Source organism: Ricinus communis, chromosome 2 (genome assembly GCF_019578655.1).
Source record: "Ricinus communis isolate WT05 ecotype wild-type chromosome 2, ASM1957865v1, whole genome shotgun sequence".
In the NCBI taxonomy this organism is placed as follows: domain Eukaryota; kingdom Viridiplantae; phylum Streptophyta; class Magnoliopsida; order Malpighiales; family Euphorbiaceae; genus Ricinus; species Ricinus communis.
Genome location: NC_063257.1, coordinates 14,947,816 through 14,957,351, shown reverse-complemented (window position 1 = coordinate 14,957,351; position 9,536 = coordinate 14,947,816). Strand labels below are relative to the sequence as shown.

The following is a 9,536-nucleotide window of genomic DNA, read 5'->3' as shown; positions in this document are numbered from 1 at the left end:
TTGTTCAAATCCAAGCTTTTAATTTCCACTGCACCATAGGGGAAAACATTAGTAACAACAAATGGACCGATCCATCGAAAGCGAAACTTACCGGGCATAAGCTTCAATCGAGAATTATATAACAGTACTTTTTGATTAATCTCAAATTATTTCCTAATAAGAATATTATCGTGGAGTAATTTGGACTTCTCTTTGTAAATTCTTGAATTCTTATATGCATCTAATCGCAACTCCTCTAATTCTTGCAATTGCAGTAGCCTTGACATTCTAGCTTTATCCATGTTCGAATTGCATTGCCGAACTGCCCAATAGGCTTTATGCTCAATTTCTACCGGTAAATGACATGCTTTTCCGAAGACTAACCGATAAGGGGACATTCCTATAGGAGTTTTGTAAGCTGTGTGGTATGCCCAAAGAGCATCATCTAAACGAAGGCTCCAATCCTTTCTTTCTAGGTTCACCGTTTTCTCCAAGATGGATTTAACTTCTCTATTGGAAACTTCAGCTTGTCCATTAGTTTGAGGATGATATGTGGTGGCTATTCTATGATTTACTCCGTACTTCTTCATCAAAGCTGCAACCGATCTATTGCAAAATTGAGTTCCTTGATCACTGACGATTGCTCTTGGAATCCCAAACCTATTAAAGATGTTAGCCTTGATAAAACCTACAACAGCTTGAGAATCATCAATTTTGTTGGCTTTAGCTTCCACCCATTTTGATACATAATCTACAGCCAAAAGTATATATGAAAAACCATAAAAAGAGGGTAAAGGACCCATAAAATCGATGCCCCATACATCAAATATTTCACAGATAAGAATTGGAACTTAAGGCATTTCATTTTTGTGTGTTAGTGCTCCTACTTTTTGACATCTCTCACAACCTTTGCAAAATTGATATGTATCTTTAAACAAAGTTTCCCAATATAAACCACAATCTAAGATTTTCCTAGCGGTCTTTCTAGGTCCAAAGTGTGCTCCACATGCATAATTATGGCAAAAGGCTAAAAAAATATATTGGAATTCATTTTCAGGCACACATCTCCTAATCACTTGATCGGAACAAAATTTCCATAAGAAGGGCTCATCCCAAACATAATACTTAGACTCACTCTTTATCTTTGCTTTCCTAGACTTACTAGGACAATGAGGTAGATTTCTTATGACTAAATAATTGACCATGTCTGCATACCTAGGAATCATACCCTTGAGTTGGAACAAATGTTCATCGGGAAAGTTGTCATTGAAAGGTAGGTCATCTTCTTCCCTTATCAACCTACTCAAGTGGTCCGCAACAGAATTCTCCACTCCTTTTCTATCTTTGATTTTCAAGTTAAATTCTTGAAGAAGCAAAATCCACCGAATTAGCCTTGGTTTTGATTCTTTCTTTGCTAAAAAATATTTCAAAGCTGCATGATCAGAATACACAATAACCTTAGAACCAAGCACATAAGATCAAAATTTATCCAAAGCAAAGACAATTGATAAAAGCTCCTTTTCTGTCGTGGAGTAATTGCATTGGGCGGAATTTAGCGTCCTGGAAGCATAATAGATGGCATGACTTTTCTTCTCAATCCGCTACCCTATAACTGCTCCCACTGCATAGTTGTTTGCATCGCACATGATTTCAAAAGGTAAATCCCATTGAGGTGGTTGAATAATAGGTGTGCTTGTCAACAAATCTTTGAGTTTTACAAACGCCTCTCTGCATTCTTCTCCAAACTCAAATTGAACTTCTTTTTGCAATAAATTTGTCAATGGCAAAGCGATCTTGGAGAAATCCTTGATAAATTTGTGATAAAATCCTGCATGTCCAAGAAAAGAGCGCACTTCCCTAACATTGGTAGGGTATGGTAAGTTTGCAATTATGTCCACTTTTGCCTTATCAACCTCTATACCCTTAGAGGAAACCACATGCCCTAATACAATGCCTTGGGTGACCATAAAATGACACTTTTCATAATTTAAAACCAAGTTTGTCTCTATACATCTCTTTAAAACTTTGGTTAAATTATCTAAGCATTCATCAAATGAATCCCCATACATAGTAAAGTCATCCATAAATACTTCATTTCTTAATATATTCAGAAAAAAACTCATCATGCATCTTTGAAACATACCTGGGGCATTACAGAGGCCAAAAGGCATTCGCCTATAAGCATAGGTTCCGAAATGACAAGTGAATGTTGTTTTTTCTTGATCTTCTTGTGCAATAGGAACTTGATAAAATCTTGAAAAGCCATTAAGAAAATAGAAGAAAGATTTTTCTGCCAATCGTTCTAACATTTGGTCAATGGAAGGTAAGGGAAAATGATCTTTTCTAGTCACTTGATTAAGCTTCCTAAAATCTATACACATTCTCCAACCATTTTGCACACTCATTGATACAAGTTCATTATTCAAATTCCTTACCATAGTCATTCCGGTTTTCTTGGGGATAACATGAATTGGACTTACCCATTTGCTGTCTGAGATTAGGTAGATTATACCTGCATCCAACAGCTTGAGTATCTCTTTCATGACAACTTCTTTCATGGCTGGGTTCAACCTTCTTTGTGGTTCCCTTGATGGTTTAGCATCGTCCTCTAGCAAAATCCTGTGCATGCAAATTGATGGACTAATGCCTTTTATGTCAGCCAAAGTCCAACTAATTGCAACCTTGTATTCCTTCAAAGCTTTAATCAATCTTCCTTCCTGTTTCATTGTTAGTCTTTTTGAGATGATGATAGGCAATGTTTCCTCATCACCTAAATACACGTATTTTAGGTGATCTGGTAAAGCTTTTAGTTCTAGTTTTGGTGCCTGCACAATTGAAGGAAACATCTTGTCATTAGTATTAGAAATTTCAACATTAAAATTTGTCGGTTCAGATAATGTTGCTGAAAATAATTCTTCCACACCAATCTCATAATCATTTCCTTTAAAATTAGATTTTTCATCTAATTCTTGCTCATTACCAACACTTTCTTTTGCAAAAACTTCCTGCACAATTGGATCAATTACATCAATATGGCAAAGAGAATGTACATCATTAGGGTATTTTATTGCATCAAAAATATTAAATTTAACAATCTCTCCATCAAATTCTACGGAGAGAGTACCCTCATCTACATTAATCTTTGTCTTAGCAGTTTTCATGAATGGTCGTCCTAACAAAATTGAGGCTGATTTTGATGAGGAATTACCATCCATTTTCAAAATGTAAAAGTCGACAGGAAATATGAGCTCATTTACCTGCACCAAAACATCTTCAACTACCTCAAGGGGATGAATGAAAGAACGATCAGCTAATTGAATCACTACACCAGTCTTTTGTAAGTCATTTAGTTTTAAATCTTGATAAATAGAAAATGGCATTGACATTAATGGATGCTCCCAAATCTAACATGGCACACTCAATTTTCGTATTACCAATAACACAAGGTAATGAAAACATACCTAGATCTTTGCATTTTTCTGGCATATTCTTTTGCAAGATCGTCAACACATTCTTACTTACCACCACATTCTCCTGTTCTTTCATCCTTCTTTCGTTGGTGCACAATTCCTTCAAGAACTTTGTATATTTAGGAATTGGCTTGATAGCATCCAATAATGGGATATTTATCTCCACCTTCCTAAATGTATCCAAGATCTCCTTTTCTTGCCCATCTTCTTTTGGCTTTGCTAATCTGCTAAGGAAAGGAGGTAATGGAGTGTGAGATGAAAAAGATAGGGGAGGATCGAATTTTACCCTACGTGATGCTTTAGAGGAAGCTTCTTCTTCATTTTCCTTGCTTGGTTTACTTTCCTTAAGTGGAATCGAGCCTGAAGGAATCTCCTTTCCACTTCTTAGAGAAATTGCACTAACGTTCTCCTTTGGATTTATTTCTCGTTGCGAAGATAGTTTCCCAGAATTTTGGGCCTCTAATTTACTAACTGACGTAGCCAATTGAGTTATTTGATTGCCTAAATTCTGAATGCTTGACCTTATTTCTTGTTGAAATTGAAGACTATTGTTAGCAAGATTTTTAACAATATCTACCAAGGACATACCTGAATTTGAAGCTTGAGGTTGTCTATTGAAATTCTGGAAAGGATACTTTTGTTGTCCTCCTTGGTTCCCATAACTCAAATTCGGGTGATCTCTCCATCCAAGATTATAATGATTGGAAAAAGGATCATACTTCCTTTGAGGTTGACCAGTAAATCCGCCTAGAGCATTAGCTTCTTGTATCGAGTCTTGTTGCAATGTTGGGCACATATCGGTGGGATGTCCTTGAACTAAGCATATTCCACAAACTTTTGCCATTTACAATTGCCCTACAACCATTTGACGAACCAAAGTAGTTAAATCAGAAATTTGATTTTCAAGATTCTTAATGCTTACCTCATTAACTCGCCTTGTAGCTCCATCAGCCCTTGTACCAAATTGCTGAGAATTTTCAGCCATGTTTGAAATCAATTGCTTGGCTTCTTCAGGTGTCTTATCTACCAAAGCTCCACCACTTGCTGCATCAATCATACTCTTATCCATTGGCAACAATCCTTCATAGAAGTATTGGATTAGGAGTTGTGGAAAGATTTGATGATGTGGGCATCTAGCACACAGTTGCTTGAACCTTTCCCAATACTCATACAATGTTTCTCCAATGAACTGTGTTATGCCATAAATTTCTTTTCTGATGTTGGCAGCTCTTGTTGCAGGGAAGAACTTGTCTAAGAACAATTTTTTCATCTTATTCCATGTTGTTATTGAACTGGAGGGTAGATAATAGAGTCAATCTTTTGCTTTATCCTTCAAAGAAAAGGGAAAAGCTGTAAGATTTATTTGCTCTTCGGTCACACCATGTGGCTTCATTCCAGAGCATACAATATGGAATTCTTTCAAATGTTTATGAGGATCTTCACCTGCACATCCACGAAAAGAAGGAAGTAAGTGAATTAATTCAAAATCAACTGCAATATTAGGAAATGTAATGCATAAAGGTTGTTGATTCAAATCCGGTGCAGCTAGCTCTTTGAAAGTTTTGTTCGGCATATTTTCTGTAACTTCTTGAAAAATAGATGTGTCACCAATAGCCAAATTTATTTCCAACTCCTCTATGAGACAACTTTTTCTTTGTCTAGTCTCCTTTCTTAATCGACGCGTTGTCTTCTCAATTTCAGGATTAAACTAAAAATCAATATCTTGAGAAGAACGAGTCATAAACAAATAAATTAAACAATGAGAAACTAAAATAGGTTCTTTGGCAACGGCGCCAAATTTGAACGGGATGTTGAAGCTCTTCAAAATAAATTACTGATTTTTCTAAACTAATTTGTAGAAATAGTGAAACCAGGTCGAATCCCAAGGGAACTAATGTGGATAGCTTCTCAAGGTAAAATAAAAATGGGGGGATTTTGAATATTTGAATCAAAATTATAAATAAACAGAAAATAATGAAGGCTGAATATTAAAGTAAATAAAAATCAATCTTAACAAATTTTCAATTCAAGAGTGTTAATTCCATCCAATTGTAATAATGATCATAGGCTTAAATATCAATTTTCCTATTCAAGTACTTAGTCTACTTATTCGAAAAAGTCGCAACAAGTTTAATTCTCCTAATATAATTGACTCAAACCCAACATCTAAATCAAAATTTACCATTAGTCAATTGGGCACGATAGCGTTCCATATCAACTCAGTGATAGCATTAAGAATAATGAGAATGACTAAACCAACATTAATTAATTGAGATAGTTGCAATTGAATTAACCTTGTTCCTTTATTTCCCTAGAGCCTATCATGCAAGCTATGTAATTCGAAAAGGCCGCAATCATACACACATGAGCCAGCTCCTTACTACTTGTTTCAATTGTTCATGACAATTACGGATCACAAACTCAAAGTTTAGCAATAGAAAAATCAATATCAAAGTTGAGTCGTCAGTTCAATCAATATCAAAAATTCATAAATAATAAAAACAAGAAATAAAGAATACTTGAATTAAAGAAGAATTCTGTTAAGCACAAAGCCTCGCAAAATCACAATTGGAATTTATTCACTCTTGAATCAGAAACTAAAAACTTAGCCACACAGGAGTAAAAATTCACAAGAAAAGAATTGTAGGGAATAATAGAAGAAGAAGAATAATAAATAAAAGCACTCTCAGTTGTCCTTTACTTGGTAGAACTAGCCTCCTTATATAGGAAGTAAAACCTAAACCCTAATAAGAGAATCCTTATCAAAAAGAAATAAGCTTCCTATATGATCTTATCCCTACAAGAAAAGATAAGATAAAGAGTAATCTAAATAAATTAAAATCCTAAATACATAGGAGAAAGTTCTCTTTATCCAGCACTTCTAAAAATATAGGAAATTAACTAAAGATGGGTCCACCACGAATTTATCTTGAAAAGTTCGAAGCTCTCTTCTGTAAGTTCCAGCAGCTTATGGATTGCAAGGCGTGGTCATGCCTTATCGACAATGATCTTCTGTACAGATTTTTGCGTAGCTCATGGATTGTAAGGCGTGGTCACGCCTTATTGACAATGATCTTCTGTACAGATTTTTGCTGTTCCTCCAAAAGACTTAGTTTCTGACAAGTGATGACTTAAAACATGTCTTTAGGCTGAATTTTGCTCAATCCTTGATATTTCATCACCTAAGTTAGAATAAACAGAATTTCCATAATTAAGTACATTATTCAATCAAATTATAAGGGAATTAAACACAATAAGTATAACTATTTATGACCTATCATTACTCCCTCAAAATAGGAGGCTGCCCGGGCCTCCTCCAGCTTCACATTAGCTAACCTCCCCGACATGACAACCGTCCCTGGATGCAACAATGGGAATAGCATGGGTCTAGCACCTGGTTCAACCGCATATCCGGTTGTCGAAGTACCAGCACTGATACATGGAGCTCTCTATCAAGAAGCGGCACTCGTTAAAAGCCATTGCATCCACCATAGTGGTAGACCAGGTGACAAACTCGCCCCACGAGTCCACCCACACCTGCGCAAATAATGCACATCAAAACCAGGTATGTAATAATTATGAGACTGATTACAAATAACTAACTTCTTGCTTTTTTACCTATGGCTGGGTGATTATGTTAAGCCACTGCGATACTGACCCAGTTGGTTGGAGCTTTACAACTCGAACGGCGCATTCGCCCAACAGTCTAGAAAGGGGTACGTCCCGACACTAGCAGAAGCACCAATCTAAAGCAGGTGGTACTCGTGCGCCCAGATCTAAAAGAGAGAGAGGTAGAGAAGTCGTAAAATAGGTGAAGTACAATAAACAACAGTCATATCAATAAACTTACTAAGAGTAAGTAAGCAAAGCCGCCGACCCCTACACCGCCACGACAAGCACAGTCCATGAAACGGTACAGTTGGCAAAGGGCCGCCTGACCCCAAGTGAATGACTCCACGACATTCAGATCCTCCAGGCTCATTAGGAAGCTCAAATGGATGGTCGACTCCGTGTCAGAAAAAAGAGTTGCCCCAAGTAGATACATCAAGAAGCTCCTGGTATACTAATCCACCTCCTCATCAGAAAAAGAGGAGAGTGTGGTCTCACGGCGTGGCTGCCAGTGCGTCTTCAAGTCACCATACCGCAGCTTCCTCTCGTCCTTGATGAAGGGTGAGCACCCGAGCAGCTGCGACACAAGGCCTAGGCTATAAGCTAGTCTGTCATCCAAAGGCATCAGAATCCCACACGAACCAGACTCCTGTCAAAGCGGTGAAATCCAAAGGCGTGATCGTCATCTCGCTAAAGGGTAGCAAGAAGGTGTGAGTGGTGTCAGACCACCTCTCCAGCAAAGCTGTCAGCGCGACAACATCGTTTCTAGGCTTGAACCCTAGTAGGGTGCCCAAGAATGTTTGGAAGCCAGTCACCTTAATCTCTCCCTAATGTAAAATGTGAGCCGCACCCACCACTTTGACAAGCCCGTAACGTTGTCGGCCAGCCCGTGGACAACTGTGTCCTCCTACCCAGACATACAGTTAGCTAATCAAGTATATTCCTAGCACTTCCTATTTTACTCTATTTTTGTTCTACTTTAAATTGTCACTTCATCCTATGCATAATTAAATGAAAATTCTACCATTTCCTAAGCTAGCACACATTCATTCAACACATATTATCTTGAGCTAGCATGCATTTATCTAGCATACAATTTATTTTAAGCTAGCATGTCATTCCCTCAACATACATATCTACGATAAAAAAATAAAAAATAATAATAATATTAATAATAAAATATAAGTACCCGGCCCTGAGCCCTTGCGCTACAGTGCATAGTCGACGTTGCTAAAAGTGGGGTCTCCATCCACTCCCATAGGCAATGTCACTCACATTCCAACACCACTGGCACCAGTTCCACACTAACAGTCATAAGATGGGCCCCTTGCTTTAGGTTGCTGCCGGTCTGAATCCCACCCTACTAGTAGTTGGTTAAGTTCCTGACCGCATCTTGCCATTTCTTTATTGCAAAAAAATGCTTAAGAGATAATAACAATTCTAGAGAGAAGTTTTCAAAAGAGTTGGATGTGAGTGTGGCAAATGATGTGACTTCTTCCCCTTTATATAGGCTACCGACTCCACTTGCGCGAGTTCAGGTTTGAGCAAGTGCGAGCTCAAGGTTGAGCCTACGCGCATTTAGGCTTGAGCGAGTGCGAGGACAAGGTTGACCTCGTGCAAGCTTAGTCTTAAACTCGCGGGGCTCAGCTTGACCAATGCCTAACCCCTCATCCAAACTCACCTTGACTAATTCTTTAACCTAACCACCTACTCAAGTCCTACCCTGAGGCAGCGTTTCTCTTTTTCGGGTACATTTTGTGCCGCTATTTTCTCGATCGCGTATTACTTTGCTTTGGCTCGCCTTCCGAAGCAAAGGGGCATGACGTAGCCAAAGTCTGCCTATGGGTATCACCTCTAACAACGCATGGGGGCAAGTCTACACCCTCCTCTAAAAGACCTTAGCATCACGCCCGAGGCACCCTCTAAAAGACCTCGACATCACACCTAAGGCACCTTTAATGAAAGACTTAGGCATCACACCCGAGGCACCTCCAACCAAAGACCTCGGCATCACGCCCAAGGCACCCTCTAAAAGACCTCAGCATCGCACATGAGGCATATTTAATAAAAGACCTTGGCATCACACTCGAGGCACCTTCAACTAAAGACCTCAGCATCGCGCCTAAGCCACCCCTTAAAGGACCTTGGCATAGTGCCCGAGGCATCCTTCGAAACTCCCTTGGTACGATCCTCACAGCAAGGCACCAAAGCATCCACTAGGAGGCGACAACTGCCAAGGAATGATCCTCATAACTCTTACTTTGATCGAACTCATGTTTTTCAAAATGCTTCATAAACTCATTTCTCCAAGCATTCCTCCTTTAAATCAGGGGGCAAACTGTTATCATTAGAAATCAAAGACTAGAGTTATATAAAGCCCGATGATGAGAAGGTTTAATTGGCTCTGAAACTGAAAAAAAATGCAAATGAACTGTAACCCTGATATCTTAGGGAAATTGTGTAAGAAAATATTAATGA

At 38.3% G+C, this 9,536-nt stretch overlaps 1 non-coding gene across 1 annotated transcript; it reads left to right on the top strand.

Moving 5' to 3' along the window:
* Positions 1 to 4,564: 4,564 nt before the first annotated feature.
* On the top strand, positions 4,565 to 4,671 carry LOC112534643. The gene has a single exon (XR_003078923.2). It is a non-coding gene; the product is annotated as a small nucleolar RNA R71 (small nucleolar RNA).
* The last annotated feature ends 4,865 nt before the right edge of the window (positions 4,672 to 9,536 follow it).